Raw genomic sequence first — 18,725 nt, 5'->3', positions numbered from 1 at the left:
TTGGCAATCGGCTTCACCAGGTGTCCAAACCAAACTGAATCAGCTATACGCATACCGACCCCTCTTGGTATACATCTGAAAGGAAAAGAGCTTCTTATAACCCATCCATGACTCCCACATTCTGCAACAGAGCTTGGTGAAAGGTGGGCCTTTGAGAAAAGAGCCTCATTGAGGGAGAACCCCTTCCAAGTCCTTTTGTCTTTCAGCCAGAATTTTCCCACATCCCTTTTGAGCAGGTCTGCCCATACATCATTGGATAAGATGGCTCTTTGAATCCATTTTGTTGCTAGCTTTTCAGCCAGCAATCCAATGTTGATTATACCCAAACCCCCCTGTTCTTTATCCATACAGCAAACCTGAAAGGCTACCTTGCAGATCCTCTTTCTGTCAAGTGAACCACCCCATAGGTAGTTACCCATGATAGAGTTCAGTGAGTGAAGTTGGGTTTTGGAGGGCCTCCAGCAGGCAAGAAAATCTACTACTGAAGGGATGATGAAATGGTTGTTGAGTACAAAGGATTGAGAAGCAACACCCGTGTTTATATGACTCCATTTCATAACCTAGTTTTTGAGCTTAAGCAACACATAATCCCATCTCTGTTTGACTGAGATGTTAAACCCCATGGGAATGCCAAGAAGCCTGAACATAACCCCTTCCGGAATAGCCTTACAACCTGCGGGACAGAATTGCGGGAGGGGGCACACCTCAAAGACTCTGAAACTGGTCTTGGCATGGTTTATGCGGGACAGAATTGCGGGAGGGGACACACCTTCAAAGACTCTGAAACTGGTCTTGGCATGGTTTATTTGAGATCCACTAGCTAAACAGAAAGTATCCAGGCAGGCCATGAAGTGGGCTGCCGTCTGAACTTCATTTCAAAGAAGAACATTAGTGTCATCAGCAAAGAGTTGAAGACATAAGGGCTCCGCTCTGTTAGGAACAGAGATGCCCTTGATATTATTGTTGGCTAATTCCTCATTCACCAGCCACCCCAGGGCATCAGCAACAACGATAGCAAAGAGCAGGGGGGATAATGGACACCCTTGTCTTATGGATTTTCTCAGCGGAAAGGACTTTGTGAGGGACCCATTGACAGCCACCCTTGAGGAAGCATTTTCCAATAGGGTTTGCACATACTTAATGAATTTCCTATTAAGGCCAATATCCTGCAGAGATTGGAAGAGGAAGGACCAATCAATTATGTCATAGGCTTTATCAAAGTCAATTTTTAGAAAGATGTAATTATGTCCAGAGCTTTCAGCATGTTCCCTTTTTGTTCCTTCAGGATCCAATCATACATATAGGGGTTGATTCTCCTATATGGATGATTGGATCCTAAAGGAACAAGTTAAAAAAATGATTCTTGATAACTTGAAGGTTTTCTACTTCATTAGGAGCAGCTGACCATTGGGCTTCTTGACCAAAGGAATAAGATCCCTAGCTTTTTTCCTTTTGAGAAGAGAGAACATCTTAGGGGAGGAGTGTCGATTTTCCCAGCCCACGCCTCTCTGTACCACAACATAGTGAACTTGGCTGCCAACAACTCCTCCATTCTAAGTTGGTTCTTTAGATAAATTAGAGAGTGGTCCTTTAACCCATTTTTGGAGTGAAAGATGTCTTGAATCTGATTTCTAATCTAGACTCTGCGATTCAGTCGGATCGCAGCTGCTTTAAGCTTATATTCCCTGTAGATATTATGTACCTTATTGACCAGACAAGACCACCCCTTGGAGGGGGATGAAAATTGACTGAAGGCCTCAGCGATGAAACTTTTTATCTTCTGCTGGACACACGGAAGATGGAAAAGGGATGGATCGAGGTGGGGCCAGCCAGCCCTTCCTTTAGCCTGCCCTAAGGAGAAATTACAGATCAAGGGGAGGAGATCGGAGATGATTAGGGAAGAATCTGTAAGACACTTGACTTTTATGAACATGTCAACCGGGCAGCCCGAAGCATAAAGTCTGTCAAGTCTAGCGGCTCTGTGGAAGTGACCTTTTTGATGATTAGACCAGGAGAAACCTGTCTTCGATGATAGGTCTGACAGGTCCTTACTGACCTTAAGCAAATCCCATTTATCCTTTTCCTGACCACTAATAGTTCTTCCCAGAAACCTACTTCTATCCCCCTGACCTTCCACCATGTTAAAGTCACCAACAAGCAAAATAGGACCCACAATCTGCATGATAGAATGCCAAGTTGAAGCTCTCATGCTGGCCAAACAAGGGGCGTAGACAGAAATCAAAGTGAAGTTGAAAGGGTTCCCTAACCTAACCGTTGTCCGACTGTGACTATCATCAGACCATGCATCCTGAATTGAGTGCTCCCACTTCCTATGAATGCCAACTACTGATCCTCCTTTACCTGAAGGATGATTGGTAAAATACCATATAGCATTCTTTGAGATTCTTTGAAGATTCATATGAAGTTGTGATCCTCCAATTTTGAGTTCTTGCAGATTAAGAAAGTCAAATTCAATAGCCAAGTCTTTAACCCATCTATTGATGGCTACTGCCCTTTCAGGGTTAGTGAGCCCCTTACAATTATAGGAGAGCAGGTTTATAGGGTTCATTTTTTACTAGTTTTGGAGGGCTTCCTCGAGGACATGGAGGTTCTCAGTGCCTCATGAACTTTTTCCTTCTTCCTCTTCATTTTAGCACCCAAAGGGTGGGGAGAGAAATCTCCCTCCTCAGGCTGTTTCACTTGGGAGAGGGATATTCTTTTCATCATTGCAGCATCCTCAGCTTCCAACTGAGGATGCTGCAATGATGAGGTGTTCAAATCTCAGCTTCCAACTGAGATTTGAACACCTCATCTGTGTGTTGGGTTTTATCTATGAAGTACTCATATGAGTCCATAGGGGAGTCTAGATCTTGATTGAAAATTACTCTATCCTTGTGGGGAACCCTTCCCGGAGAGAGTTGTTCTTGCCCGACCAGGGCTGTATTTGGGGCCTCCTTGACTTGGAACTGATTGACTAGACCATCTTGGACATCTTCTAAGAGGGGAGCAAACCTATTGGCAGGAATATGCCAATTAGATTTGTTGTTTTTGAACTTCGACACGTTTTTTTTGGGGAACCACAAAGGCCTCATCCTTGCCAGGAGTCTTATCACAAAATAACAGATGGTTGGTGAAGATCAGGGCAGTCCCTGATCATGTGGCCTTGTTTGTTACAGTTAAAATAGGCATTGGGCAGATTTTTATAGGTTAGCACTTGTTCATAAATGATCTGCCCCTCCCTGTTTTTCAGAGGGACTTTATTCTTTAGAGGTTTACCAGTGTCAACTTCTATGAGCATCTATTGGGCCCATTGAGGATTGACTACCTGAAAGGGCTTTTGACCTAAAACTTTACCAATTGAGCCACCAATCCTTGTGGCCCAGATAGAAAACTTAGCAGGCATGTCTGTAAGCTCGACCCATACAGGGAGATTTTGGTGGGTTTGGGACCCTTGGGGTCGAAGCTATCAAACCATCTGAAGAAGGACAGAGGCGTGTTCCTAATAATCCATTGGCCCCACTTTAATAACAAAGGTAGCACTTGCCGGATCCTCGAAATGAAACATGTAGTAAGCATTTGGTAAATGTTGGACTGAAGCCACTCTAATACCCTTCTGTTCCCAGTTGATCTTAATCCAGTACTTCAGAGCATCCACCGGGGGTCTAGCCCCATGACAGAGACCTATCAGCGAGTGTGATGACAGGTGGTCCTGCCATGTAGCCAGTTCATCGTCATCGCAGATGACGGCTCCTTCATCATCAACATCAAAATCACCGATCCTTTCTTCAAAGGCCGGGTTCTGAGAGAGATTAATCATAGGGTTTTCAACAGACCTGGGGGGGAGAGAAGAGTGTACATGACCTGAAATAGTACGAGGGCCTTTCGGATGCCGGACAGCTTCTGCGAAGGAGATCGGATGACCAAGGGGGACAGGCCCGGGATGCACCTGAGGGGAACTTTCATGATGCTTCCCCTGGCCGTCTTCAGCTTCACGCAGACCTCCAAAGCCATTCTGATGTGACGAAGCAGAGGAGAAGCAAAATGCCCAGCCTTTGGTGAGGCCTGAAGAACGCCATGAGGCCTCGTTGGAGCTTGATGCAGAACCAGGGATGACGGGCCAGCACCATCTCTGATAGCGTGTGGAGCAGGGCTTGAACCAAATAAGACAATGTCTTGGAGAGACATCTTAGGGCAGGGCTCCCCCCTCTCGGGGGGAGGGGCTTACCTGACGGTGGGGCTCAGCAGGCATGGCAGGAAGGGGAGACGAAACAGAGAAGGAGGGGGGCGATGCATGCAGAGAGGTAAGCGCGCATGGGAGACACCTGGGCATGCAGAGACCCAGACGTGGCGAGCATGCAGAGTTCTCCGTGTTTGAGAGGTTGGAGACATGCTAAGGATGATGAGAGGTTGGAGACCGTTGGACCCTACCACACAGCTACCAGCTCGAGCTCTTCCTGATATAGGTTCCGCACCGCCACAGGGAGTTATCCTCGCCCAAGGTGATAGATACCTTACAACGGGCTAGACGTCCACCATCTACCTGCCAAAGTTATAAATACGGGATATTCTTCACCGACAACACCGATCAGCTCTTTCTAACCCAGTGGATATGTTATTGATATCTATGTAATCTAGGCCCTATGAGACCAAAAGATTAATATGACTTTCTTTCTCTCCTGTTGGCCCTTCGTCTCTCTTTCTGCCGCCCACCACCCCTCTCTGCTGTCGGCCCCCCACGCCCCCGCCGTCGCCTGCGCATTGCTGGTTGCGCCACCGCCGTCTCGCCGCCTACCGCTCGTGCCGCCGCCCGAAGTTGTCTATAATGGCTCATGTGGACTCAGGGTGGAAGGTCAATAATGGGATAGCGTCGCCTTGCTTCTTTTGATTTCTACACCAACTTTACTAGTACACAGTACAATACTGGTTGAGAAGAAGACTCCGAAAACAATGGCGGACTTGAGTGGGCTCATTGAGGCAATCCGCACAGAGCTACGTAAGGAAATGCAAGAACAAAAGAAACAGAGCTACGTAAGGAAATGCAAGAACAAAAGAAACAGATGGTGGACGGAGGTCTCAACAAATGCATCCAAGATTTCAACAAGAAGTTGATGGCCTTACATGAAAACATGTTTTACTACAATTCCCCGATCTAGAGAGCGCTTACTCTAATAAGATTTTTACAATCTAATTCTAAATTTCTTGTTTATACCCAATATCTCTAAGTTTACAAACATGTTTAGCATCTAGTTGACGAAAGCACCTGTACCTCGGGTCTACCCTGTCGCCCGCTTTCTAGTGGTTTATTTCATTTTAACTTGGACTAGCTCCAAAGCCTTATCCTAACCCCATCTGGTCCCATGGGTTAGCTTGCTACCCACCAGTGACTAAACCTATGGAGCCAGTGTTGACTTACACATCCGTAATTGATATTCTCTTATTCATTATGCACTCACTTAACAAGGCATGAAAACAAAGTTCACATACACACCCCACAAAAAAACAATCCTTTATTAAATTAAACTTCATAACATAATATGTCTTAAAATGCTAGATACATAACATCAATAATATGCCTAGCGAGGATCTTATACATCTCACACCTACAAGAGCCATGTTCATCCTAACCCTAGTCTTCATCTCAACCCTAGCCTTCTCTATGATTTATAGACATCACTTATCCCATAATTAATATTTGCTTAATATCATATTAGCATAAGCTTCTTATTAATCCCTTTTCTCTCTTTTCTACGAAAAAACTTCGTGTCACTAGAACTCTTTTTTTTTAATGCAAAGAAATTTATATTAAGTATCAAAATAGATACAGCACCCTAAGGTGAACACTGGAGCTTATGGACTTTCCTAAGCAGTAGATCCACAGTAGCTTTTATCTTCCCTCTCTCCCTAGTACTTGCTAGTACAAGACCTTCTACCACTAGATTCCTTACTCTCCCTATGGAGCTATAGTCACAGCTGGATCCCCTGTGTAGTATAGCATTCCTAGATTCCCATATCCTGCTTAGTATCAAGCCTCTCAGTGTTTGCCACACTTGATATATGGCAGGGTTCATCTTGCCCTTGCAGCCAATGACTGCTTGCTTCCAGTTGATCTTGTTAAGCACTCCACAGTCTCATTGAGGATTCTGCTGACTGCTGTCCACACAGGGTACACATCCTTGCACTCCCAAAAAGCATGCCTCATAGATTCCTTATGGGTTTTGCACCTAGGGGACAGTAAGGGTTCCCCTGGCTCCACTTGCTGGTTATGCCCCTAACTGGTAGTTTCCTGTTCAGTATTCTCCACAGGAGTAAGTCCAATCTGCCTGAGCCTGTAGAGCCCCATGTCTGCCTGGCTCTCTGCCTGCAATAATCCACTGTTAGAGTGCAGTTTTCCTTCTTCCAGGCAACAACTATTCTCATAGCCCATTTCTGTCTAGACACCTTGGGTCTTATGCTTGGGAGGGACCAATACTTGATGCTAACACTTGTGGTCACCATTGGGGAGGTGGGCCATTCCCTCCTGATATTGCTCAGTACATGTAGCATCAGTCTTTGCTCTTCATTGTTAAGTGCATTCCATCTACCAGCAGGGATCAGCCATTGTTTAGTAGTAGAGCGCCAAATGTCCTTGAACTTTGCCAGACCCTTTGCTTCCAGCCTTTTTGCTATTCTGGGGTTAGCTTCCACTGCTGGGACACCATTTTGCATTGCATCTTTGCAAAGCCATATGCTCTGCTCTAGGGATGAGTCAAATCGGGAGCCCATCCATACTGCCTCCTTAGTTGTTGCTTTCCAGCTGTTTACTAGCTTCATGGTAAGGGAGGAGTTCCAGCCCTTTAGCTTGTCAGGGTGCATTAGCTTATCAATCCAGCTTGTATTGAGCCATTGGGAGCCTTTAAGTGAGGCCTGCTCAATTCTCCACTTAATAATTTGTGCCTAAGGTTGTGGGCTGTTCAGTTTGGGAATCCATTTGTTAAGCAGGCCTTGAGCCTTAGCTATGATATCAAGGATCCCCCAGCCCCCTTCCTCCCTAGGAGAGCAGATCTGCTCCCATGAAATAAAGGACCAGGTCCTCTTATCTGCAAAACTCCAGAGGAATTCTTCGAACTGCATTGCAAGCTTGTTCCAGTCATTACCTGAGAACTTCAGTAGTGTGGCAACATACACAGCTCATACACAGGAAGTGCCATGAGGATGTGCCTTAGTGCAATGATTCTGCCAGCCAAGCTGAGTCTTAAATGGGCCCTGGCTTTGATTTTCCCTCTGATTCTATCACTAAACTAGGTAAAACATTGGTGGTGGGAGTCCGCCCCAGCCTATAGGGCAACCCAAATATCTGATAATCTTCCCAGGACCCAAGTTCTTCAGCCCCAAAGAGGCCAAACAGTCATCCCTATCAGAGAAGCTCAGTTTAATACACACTGTTTTGTGAGGGGCAATTTTGGAGCCTGACACAGCACAGAAGTTGTCATACATTTGCATCAATCCCTTGATAGATTCTTCACTGCATTGCACTATGTTGCAATTTTTGTCATCTGCAAAGAGTTGGGTGGAGAAGGGTTGACCTTGGGGCAGCATCAGAGGCTTCAAGGTACCCTTCTGAATTAGTTTGTCTACATTTCTCAACAAAGGGTCAGTTGCTAGGGCAAAGAGCAGGGGGACCAATGGGCACCCTTGTCTCACAGATCTTGCTAGTTGAAAGCCATCAGACACATAACCATTGATCTGAATCTGTGCACATGCATTGCTGAAAAGTGTCTTGACCATTCCAAGAAACTGCATGCCAAAGCCCATTTTCTCCACAACTACTAGTAGGTATTCCTAGCCTACCCTGTCATAAGCCTTCTCTAAATCCATATTGATCATTACATGTTTAACCCCTTGATCAGAAGCCCACTCCACGGCTGTGATTACATTTAGGATGGCTTCATGGATACTCCTCCCCTGAACAAACCCAAACTGCATAGGGTGAACTACTCTAGCCACAGTGGCTTTAATCCTGTATGCCATGGCTTTAGCCATAACCTTGTAAAATGTGTTGAGCATGGTCAAGGGCCTGTAGTTTTTTATCTCCAACCTGTCACCTCCCTTGGGTATCAGCTTGATCAGCCTTGTGTTAATGTCCTGTGGGATATCATTAGCTCTGAATGCATTAAGCAGGTCACATAGATCATCCTTAGCATACTTGATAAGCTCTTGGAGGACTTCTGCCTGGATACCATCAGGACCAGGAGCTTTCTCCTTTTTCATAGAGAGGACTACATGCTCCACCTCATATGAAGAGAAAGGTCTGCCAAGTAGAGCTTGGGTTGCCCCCACAGGGATAGTGCTCTCTACTGGCTCGAAGAACTCCTGGAGTTTAGCCATATAGCTATCCTCAATACATAAAGGTGAGCCCACAATATTAGAGAGGGTCTGGACAAAGAGTTTATTCACACTTTTTTCATCTATAACTATAGAAAAGCCTACTCACCAAACAACACTAACCTTAAGAATATAGCATAGTAAACAGTTGTGCATGTGCTCAAAGATAGCTTCAGTGTAGAGCATGTCTCTCTATTCCTCTCTGTACAAACCCTATGCTCTTTATTGCACACATTCCTTTGGTCCATTCGATGCCTCTCTTACACACTAATCAAAGGGCTAGGAATGTGCTTACCATGTTGTCATTCAGATAGAGTACATCAGTAGAAATAAAAGGTGCAAGGACTTCGTGTACATAGTTCCAAGATAAATTCCATGATGAAATGCATAACATCATGGCAACATGCTAGAGAAGAAAGTAAATATTTCACGAAAATGAACAGTCATTGTCCTTGATGGTTAAGAAAATATCATGATCTCTCTCTCTCTCTCTCTCTCTCTCTCTCTCTTGCCCTCTATATACCCATATTCTCTTCCTTTCCGTACATAAAAGTAGACAAGCATGTAAACCCCAAGTGATTGCACGTTTAATGGTCAAAACCTTAAAAGGAAACAGAGTTGGTGCTTGCATTGTCGCATACACACACACACACACACACACACACACACCCTTCCTTTCTATCACAAACGGGCATGCACCCTTGACATTCCTGCCTATATAAAAGAAAATAAGTAAGAAAACCTCACTATCAAAGGGATTGGTCAATGTGAAATCAATGTGCTTCTACAAATCTTCTTGAACAGGCTATAATGACAACTTGATGCCAACCCTAGTATGCATTTTCTTGATAAGAACCTGGCATGACGGATAGACTTTTCCATTCTGGATTTAGGTCTAGAGAATTAAATTTTCCCTTTGATTTAAGTGGTCCATTTGTTAATCCAAAATAGGGTATAAATCTGCATATGCAGTACTCGTTGGGACAATGGGATTTTTGAGCTTGGATGCTTCACGTAAGTCATTAATCATCCTCATTAATCAATTATATTTATTGCCTTATCATTTGAAAGGGATGGACATCATTATTATGTAAGGCTTCATGAACACAATGAAAAAATGACTCATTATTACTTCAAAAGCTTGCATGGATTTCAAGACATAATGAACTCAAAGATAAAAAATATCAAGAGCTACATTGATATAAAGAATAAGAAAGAATCTTCAAGTAAGGAAGGAGAAGTAACAGCAAAAGAGGCCTCAATCTAGTGTCACCCCTCTATCCTAAGTGAATTGTAATCATAACTAGAAGTCTAGCATCTGTCATCATAAGTGGCATTCTAAACCACCATGAGTAAGTCGTATGGGCACTTGGATGACGGTCATGTAACCAAAAGTGTAAATAGTAACTAGAGCTAGCATGTTGAGAGAGGGTGTTGAAATAATACACCAAAGTCTAGGGCTTATTATAAAAGAATGCATAGTGAGGGAAAGGAGAAGAATACACATTCTCTCTCTATATTCTAAGTTGTATCTTAACTCGAATAAGGACCTTTAGGAATACCAAACCTTGCCTTGAGATAAGAAATTGATGAGAGATTTATCCTCCCTAGAATCATCATGACTTCAATTAGAACCCTGGTACAAGGTTAAGGTGTAACATACTGTAACATACCCATCTTCACTAATAAAGAAATGTTCATGTAATAGATAAATTTATGAGTTTTTATGGTATAAAAATCAATGATTTTATTATTTGAGTCATTTCTACTTAGAATCTTTAAATTGTGAGCCCAAATTTGGAATCTGCGTGCGATTTTACCCTAATATAAGATTTTACAGCATCCAAAACGGACACCGGATCAAGCTTATATGTAAATTTCAGTCATTTTAGTTAAGAAGCGACGACCTTTAAACCTTAATAAATGCACGACCGGGCGTCTGATTGACGAACGGTCTGAACCCCAACGACCAGGAGAGCCTCTCGGACAAAAAAAAATTCGCCCACGGGGGTCCGGCATGCAAATCAAGGCGAGCATCCCAAATTTGGGGACCCCACCCCAAAAATTTAGGCCGTACACACTTACTAGGACGCCCGTACGATAGCCGCACAAGAACCAAAGGATGGCCACCCACTGTGTGGTCCACACATATCCCGACGTGGACAGCCATGCTGCCCCAGACTAGATAAGGTACATGCGTACCACTCCTTTCCCTGACATCTGACACCGTACCTTTTCCCTAGACCCATGCAGGCCACTGATCCATAGCCTTTGATGGTACACCGTCCTTTTGTCCTTACTTTGCGCAGTGCCCGTACCCGTACCCCTCAGCTATATAAACCCCCGGGGTGCTCCACAGGCTACATGCATTTCTACGCAGCGTATGCCCTGTTATACCGCCGTCCGTCCCTGTGTAGTGTACTTGCTGCAGTACAGCCGCTCCTCTCACACCCCCTCATTTGCCTCTTTTCAGATTAGCCAATTTTCCTCCATCCCCCTCTTGTTAGGAGGTAGTGTCCTTAACTCTTCTCCCCCCGTGTGAATAGACTTACAGCAGCCCTCAGCCCTTCTCCCCCTTTGGCAAAACGTTTTTGTCTTAAGGACATCTCACAATCCCCTCCCCATTTGCGTAGACTTTAATAAGAGGTTTTTGCCTTAAGAAAGGGTTCATGCGCTATAGTCTTTTGCTCATACGGTGAGCAAACGATCTCAGAATTGAGATCCGACTTAAGCGTTTCGACCGCAGCAGCGAGCCCTACAAGTCGACGTCTAAGATGGCCCCATCCCGAAAACATCAGAATATTGCCTCGAGAGGAGCACGCAACAACGAGATTAGGGAAGATGCTCCCGATGCGCTCCAACCCTCCCTCTTCAAGCTCCTCAAGGAAATGGTGGCCAGGTTAGCTTGGTTATATTTTAAAGAAGAGTTTTTTTTTATATTAGTGCTAATAAATGTGTATCTTTTCCTTTTTGAAACAATGACATAAAATTGTATGAAGTTACAAATTGTGTGATGTTGTATTCAATAAATTGCATTGAAATTGTTATCTTTAAAGAGTGCAAGTTTTTCCTGGCTTTAACGCTAACTCCGTTCCGTGCTTGTGTAGCCGGGCGGCGTCGTTTTTAGTAAAGCCCGGGAATGGCCCAAGGTATCCCTCATACCATTGGGAGAATAAGGTTCGCCGATTGAGGCAAGAGATTATGATGCTGCCTAGTTCTAAGGGCCCAGGCTAGTGTGGTAAATAAGCCCACCCTAGTGTGCAGACATCCCTCTGAGGGGCGGGAGGATCGAGTGATGGAGCCTGAGAGGGCGGCAGGCCGGCTTGAGTCCTCGCCAACGGGGCCAACGATGAGGTGTATGGTCCCATAGGGTTTTGCCCAGCATGTAGAGACTGGAGGCCGAATTCTAGATCATCGGTAGAATAAAAGAAAAGAATAAGAGAGTCGGTTTAGCTTGTATGGAATTGATTCATGTATAAACTTTTTATATATATATCTTGTCTTTGGCATGATTTTATTGTGTAAAAAGGCTGTCTTAACAAACCTTGTGAAAAGGGCTTTAATTAAAGAACATGTACTCGAAGTTTCTAGTTTTTCAATGCATCTTCGAGACTGCTAGTCACTCCTCAAATTTCGAGTTCCGTGACACGATGGTGCATATACTAGAGAAGATGTCCCTCCCTCATTTCTCTCGTATTGAAAGAGGATGGGGTTGAGATTTCTGGAGTCGTGGGTCGAGATATTTCTTCATCCGAGCAAATCGAATTGGGAACCTTACAACCGACCTAAAGCGGATATGTTGGATTGAAAAGTTGAAGATGATCCGTTTATTTTGGTTCGTCGGTACCCCTAGGGCCGACACCTCTGTGACTATAGATGGGATTCGCATACCTCAAGATCACTGGGTGTATGACCAAGTGATGCAGATCTTACCTACTGATAGAGTAGTTGTGTTGGGATCTATCCCAATCCAGAGTCTACCACCCTTACCATCAGTTTTTAGAGTCTTAGAAACTACAGCGGAACCCCCATATTTCACCTATGTGGACCGCTCTACCCTTATGTCATAGTCAAGCTTAGGAATTTCCCTTGATGGCAAATAAGACTAATTATATTAGTCTCAGATCTTTGTAATAAAACTTGTCCTTATAAATATTTAGAAATAAAATGATTTCAATGTTTTACTCTCCAAAAATAAGCATTGTGCAAATATGAATCTTGTAATCTTAAAATTGTTTTTACAATGATGGCCAGGACGATCACCCTCCACTTCCCAATGTGCTTTACACTGATACCCAGGAGAAGAAGTTCCTGCTCAAGCAAATGCAACCTCCCTGCTTTAAAGGAGAAGGTTCAAAGGTTGAGAAGGATGCTGAAGTCTGGATTAAGGCGATGGATGATTATTTCTGTGCCGGCTGCCAGTACTGGAGTAGTAAATCAGTCTATGCTTGCACGGTTTCGTCTCATCGGAGATGCTAAACTCTGGTGGAAACAGTGGTGCCGTGACAAGGAAGCCACCGAGCATTCTCAAACATGGGAAGACATCAAGCAGGCAGTGAAGGAAAGATATCTTCCCCCATCCCATGAATCCATAAAGATGAATGAGTTTTTTAGTCTTAGGCAGTGCAGGTTAACTCTTGAGGACTACTATTCCAAATTTATCACTCTTCGAAAGTATGCCCCATATGACTACTTCCCAGAAAGTGACTCATTTCTGCCAAGGGCTAAATGAACCCTTACACTCTCGCCTTAAAGCAATGAGGCCAAGCACATTACAAGATGCTCTCATACGAGCAAAGCCCCTTGTGAAAGGAATGAAGACTGACAAACCTAAGCATCAAAAGAGATCTTACCCTGAGGCAAATCCTAAAGATCAACCCTACAAGAAACCCCAACAGAATTTTCCCTACTACAACAGAGGGTGACAAGGCAACTCTTTTGTCCCCCGCTCGTATGCTGCTTCTTCCAGAGAAGGCCCTCTATGTTTTGAGTGCAATGAGCCGGGACACTTTAGAGCCAACTGTCCCAAGATGGAAACATCATTTCCCCAAGGAAGCAGAGGAAATCAAGGCCGTGAAACCCCTATCCACCAAGGTGCAAGAGGCGGTGGTGGACGTGGCAGAGGCCGCGGAGGAGCAGTTGCTAGGACCGCCTATATTATAAGTGAAGAACCGGCCTTAGAAATGGCTGAAGAAGAGCGCGCCACCGTCCATGCAGCAGTAGAACACCAAGGTCCGAATAAACAATTTGGTGTAATCCAAACCCCAGCCACTCATCACGGTAAGCCATTTCAGCTTTTGATTGATTGTGGCAATACCCATTCATTTCTTTCTCCTAGGTGTTTGCAAAAATTAAACTTGAGTCAAAAAACAGCTAGAAGGATGACTGTAGAGTTAGCCAGTGGGAAAGAAGTAGTATCTCGTCACTCTATAGGAAACCTTGATTTTGAGCTGGGTAATGAGCAAACTCATGGCCACTTTAGAGTCTTGCCATTAGGAATTTATGATGGAATCCTTGGGATGGATTGGTTAATTGCAAACAAAGCTAGCATTCATTGTAACCAGGGGAGTATCACTTTTGAAAATGAGCATGGCCAAGTAATATCTGTTCAGGGGATAGCAGGAAAACCTAAATCTAGGGTAGTCAAGGCAAAACATCTTCTCAAGGGAACACGTAAGGGTCAGCAAGTTTTCTTAGTCAAGCTCAACAAAGCCATTGAACCTAGTATGGAGACAGAACCCTCTTGGCTCTAAGAATTCTCTGACATCTTCCCTGACGAGCTTACAGGGCTACCGCCTCCTCGAGAAGTCGATCATGAAATCGAGGTGATCCCTGGAGCTCAACCCGTCTCAAAAACACCCTATAAAATGTCCCTTCTTGAAGCCATTAAGCTTAAAGAGCAACTTTTCCAACTCATTGAGCAAGGATTCGTATGCCCGAGTAGCTCTCCTTGGGGGGCACCTGTTCTTTTCCAAAAAAAGAAGGATGAAACTCTCCGCCTCTGCATAGATTATCGAGGGCTAAATCAAGTCACTGCTGTCAAGAATAAGTATCCTATCCCTCGCATTGACGAACTTCTTGACAGGCTTCATGGGGCCAAAGTCTTCATAAAAATAGATTTGAGGTCTGGTTACTATCAGATCAAAGTCAAGGAAGCAGATATACCCAAGGAAGCCTTCAATACCCGTTATGGCCACTATGAGTTTAATGTAATGTTATTCGGGTTAACCAATGCTCCTACAACCTTCAACCGCCTAATGCAAGATATATTCCGTCCTTACTTGGATGAATTTGTGCTTGTTTTCTTTGATGACATCTTAATCTACTCCAAATCAATGGAAGAGCATGAGGAGCATGTGCGTAGAGTTCTGCAATTGCTGCGCAAACATAAACTCTATGCCAAGAAGAGCAAATATACCTTCTTTACTCATCAAATTGAGTATCTTGGATTCATCGTCTCTAAAGATGGCATTTCAGTAGACCCCGCCAAGGTCAAGGATATTTTGGAGTGGCCATCCCCTAAATCAGTTTGTGAAGTTCGTGGGTTTTTGGGAATCACGGGATGGTATAGGATTTTTATCAAAGATTATGCCTTGGTAGCTACACCTTTGACGGATCTTCTTACACCGTACCTTTCCCCTAGACCCATACAGGCCACTGATCCATAGCCTTTGATGGTACACCATCCTTTCGTCCTTGCTTTGCACAACACCCGTACCCGTACCCCTCAACTATATAAACCCCCGGGGTGCTCCACAGGCTACATGCATTTCTACGTAGCGTATGCCCTGTTGTACCGCCGTCCGTCCCTGTGTAGTGTACTTGCTTGCAGTACAGCCGCCCCTTCACACCCCCTCATTTGCCTCTTTTCAGATTAGCCAATTTTTCTCCATCCCCCTCTTGCTATGAGGCAGTGTCCTTAACTCTTCTCCCTCCGTGTGAATAGACTTACAGTAGCCCTCAGCCCTTCTTCCCCTTTGGCAAAACGTTTTTGTCTTAAGGACATCTCACAATTCCCTCCCCCCCATTTGCGTAGACTTTAATAAGAGGTTTTTGCCTTAAGAAAGAGTTCATGCGCTATAGTCTTTTGCTCATACGGTGAGCAAACGATCTCAGAATTGAGATCTGACTGAAGCGTTTTGACCGCAGCAGCAACAAGCCCTACAAGTCGACGTCCAAGATGGCCCCATCTCGAAAATATCAGAATATTGCCTCGAGAGGAGCGCGCAACAACGAGATTAGGGAAGATGCTCCTGATGCAGCTCCAACCCTCCCTCTTCAAGCTGCTCAAGGAAATGGTGGCCAGGTTAGCTTGGTTATATTTTAAAGAAGAGTTTTTTTTATATTAGTACTAATAAATGTGTATCTTTTCTTTTTTGAAATAATGACATAAAATTGTATGAAGTTACGAATTGTGTGATGCTGTATTCAATAAATTGCATTGAAATTGTTATCTTTAAAGAGTGCAAGTTTTTCCTGGCTTCAATGCTAACTCCGTTCCGTGCTTGTGTAGCCGGGCGACGTCGTTAGCAAAGCCCGGGAATGGCCCAAGGTATCCCTCATAGCATTGGGAGAATAAGGTTCGTCGATTGAGGCGAGAGATTATGATGCTGCCTAGTTCTGAGGACCCAGGCTAGTGTGGTAAATAAGCCCACCCTAGTGTGCAGACATCCCTCTGAGGGGCGGGAGGATCGAGCGATGGAGCCTGAGAGGGCGATAGGCCGGCTTGAGTCCTCGCCACAGCAGGCGGGGTCGACGATGAGGTGTATGGTCCCGTAGGGTTTTGCCCAGCATGTAGAGGCTGGAAGGCCGAATTCTAGATTATCGACAGAATAAAGGAAAAGAATAAGAGAGCCGGTTTGGCCTGTATGGAATATATTCATGTATAAACTTTATATATATATATCTTGTCTTTGGCATGATTTTATTGTGTAAAAAGGCTGTCTTAACAAACCTTGTGAAAAGGGCTTTAATTAAGGAACATGTTTATTTATGTCAAACAGTGTGGTAGGATTAATTAGAAAACAAATTGACGCCGCGTGAGTAGGGTGGAAAGTGGGAGGATGGAATGCCCCGATGGCACCATCCTACAGACGGGTGGACCCGATTAGTCGGGTAGCTTTCCAATAGATTAAGTGAAAGCCCTACGCTAGATAATTAGGTTCTTGGGCAAATGCATTCTAGAAGACTAGGTCAGCGGCGGCTGTGCCTTGCATGGATGAGGAAAAAAGCATTGCCTCTAGAAATCAAGTCTAGTAGTTGCCTAATTTATGATAAATTACCCTATGGGTGATTTGACTTTTAGAAGATCACGCTTCCCCTGCGGGATAGGACTAGGTCTTACCTACGAATCGTATCCTTGAATCTCTACATGGTCAAGGTGTCGATAAATAGGAAATTTTCTCTAGGTTAAGACTTAGTGGACTATCTTAAGACTTAGTGGACTTAGTGGACTATCTTAAGTGTTTCTTCTATTTTAAAAGGGGGGGAACCTTACACATACTCATTCTATGTATTTTTGGGTCCATTTGACTCAACGATTTTTAGTGTTTATATTTAATGTTAAAAAGTAGAAAATACTTAGAGAACATAAAAGATTAAGTTGGTCATAAATTTAGTAATTTTAGATATGTCGATTTTGGATCAATTTTGTGACTTTTTATGCATGTTTTGTGGTGTCATTTGTAAGCGATCTCTATTCTATACTTAACCATGTTAGATAATGTATGAGAGGGAGTAGTTTAGCTTAAAGGAAACTCATATGGGAGTTTACATAGTAAATATAACCGCAAACGAGTGCCCAAAATAGATCCCGGACACCAAATTGACCCTTAATTTTCAGTAACGGCCTCGCATGAGGGTGTAGATAACTTTATTTGTCAGAGAGACATATTAAAGAAAGTTAGTTCATCTCACAGGAAGAACAAAGTCCGTGTTCAAATAATTGGGAGATTCTACATGGGGTGGCTGGTATTCGCAAAATGAATCCAATACCACTTTCCAGTGTTTTTTTAAAATAAAAAAAACGTATCTTCTCTAATTTGGTTCAAGATCATGGGGAGATTCCGCATGGGGTGGCTGGTATTCGCAAAATGAATCCGATACTACTTTCCAGTGTTCTTTTTAAATAAAGAAACGTATCTTCTCTAATTTGGTTCAAGATCATGTTTTTAGAAGATTTCTATCTTTAACATTTTCGTGCATGATCATCTACTAATTCTCGTGGATTGTTGTTTTTGGCTTTTTCATAGCATTGAGGTGATTTCTGTGCAGGATAGAGAGAAAGAGAGATTTTGAGATTCAGGCCGGCCATCCTTAGACAGGGAACTCTGGACAGAGAATGTGATTTATGTCCTCTAAGAACCATTTGGTAGAACCCAAAGTGGACGAGATTTAGAAGAGGCATACCTGGGATAGCCGCGACGTCCAGCGTGGGGTGGTTGGGTGGACGGGCGTCGAAGAAAGGCCCTATTGGCTAGATCTTTTTGTTGGTGATTCTCTCTGATTTTGAGATTTTGTATTGATGAATATCATTATTACTTTGGATAGTAAATGATTATGGTTTATTAAAAAATCTCTTCGTTTTCTGAAGTATGATGTGATTTTTCTGTAAGTTTTGAGAAATTTTGTGCATAGATCATGGAACAGAATATGGGTACGTTTCATAAGGATATGACTTTAATTAATCATAGTTTTTAGTTTAGAAATAATCTATATTTCTTAGACATTAAGACTTACAATATCCTAGCAATATCGAACCTTGGATGACTTATGACCTCAGAATAGTGATTGAAGTCAACAAGGACTCTAAGCTGGATATGACCCCTTAGAGACCAAGCATTAGGTGGTAATGAGTATTGTTGGAATTCATGGTGGATCGTAGATAGTGACTATAGTCATGGTAAAGGTATCATAGGCACTAAGCAAGAATTTTAAAACTAATCACATAAGATTAAGGTAATGACAAGCATAATGACAACAAGATGGTGAGAATGAGAGAGGGTTGTATTTCATTAGATAGAATCCTTTAAAAAGGCAAAAATATAAAAGGATTAGTGAGAGATTAGGTTTTAATCTCTACCTAAACTCTCCTAGAATTGATCACCACTAAAAAGAGTACCAAAAGCCTTGATTTGAGTTCCACCTAGAGTCATCAACCACTTGCTCTAGGTACCCTCTTTCTAGCTAATAAATAAACTCAAACCACCATATTATGAAAGTCTAATACTAGCTTTAGACCTATGAATCATATTCCCATATCCCCAATGTCACATACATGATAACTTTGTCCCCCCTTTTTCTCCATTCAATTCTTCATTATACGAAATAAGCACACCCCTCCTTGGAGAGATCAAGTCCCACTT

The 18,725-nt window shown here is 43.4% G+C and overlaps 1 protein-coding gene across 3 annotated transcripts in view; it reads left to right on the top strand.

Moving 5' to 3' along the window:
• LOC147610379 (TLD-domain containing nucleolar protein) overlaps positions 1-17,837 on the top strand; it is a 122,043-nt gene extending 104,206 nt beyond the window's left edge. The window contains exon 8 of one of the 3 annotated variants that reach the window (XM_086786387.1): positions 17,635-17,837. The gene's annotated coding sequence lies outside the window, so the exon portion shown is untranslated. Of the gene's footprint in view, positions 1-11,468; positions 11,776-15,874; positions 16,284-17,634 lie in introns of those variants that run through there. The other 2 variants (XM_086786389.1, XM_086786388.1) reach the window with 2 other exon arrangements.
• The last annotated feature ends 888 nt before the right edge of the window (positions 17,838-18,725 follow it).

Source organism: Cibotium barometz, chromosome 49 (genome assembly GCF_041138505.1).
Source record: "Cibotium barometz isolate CiBa-2024 chromosome 49, ASM4113850v1, whole genome shotgun sequence".
Taxonomy (NCBI): Eukaryota; Viridiplantae; Streptophyta; class Polypodiopsida; order Cyatheales; family Cibotiaceae; genus Cibotium; species Cibotium barometz.
This window is presented reverse-complemented; position numbering and strand designations above follow the sequence as displayed.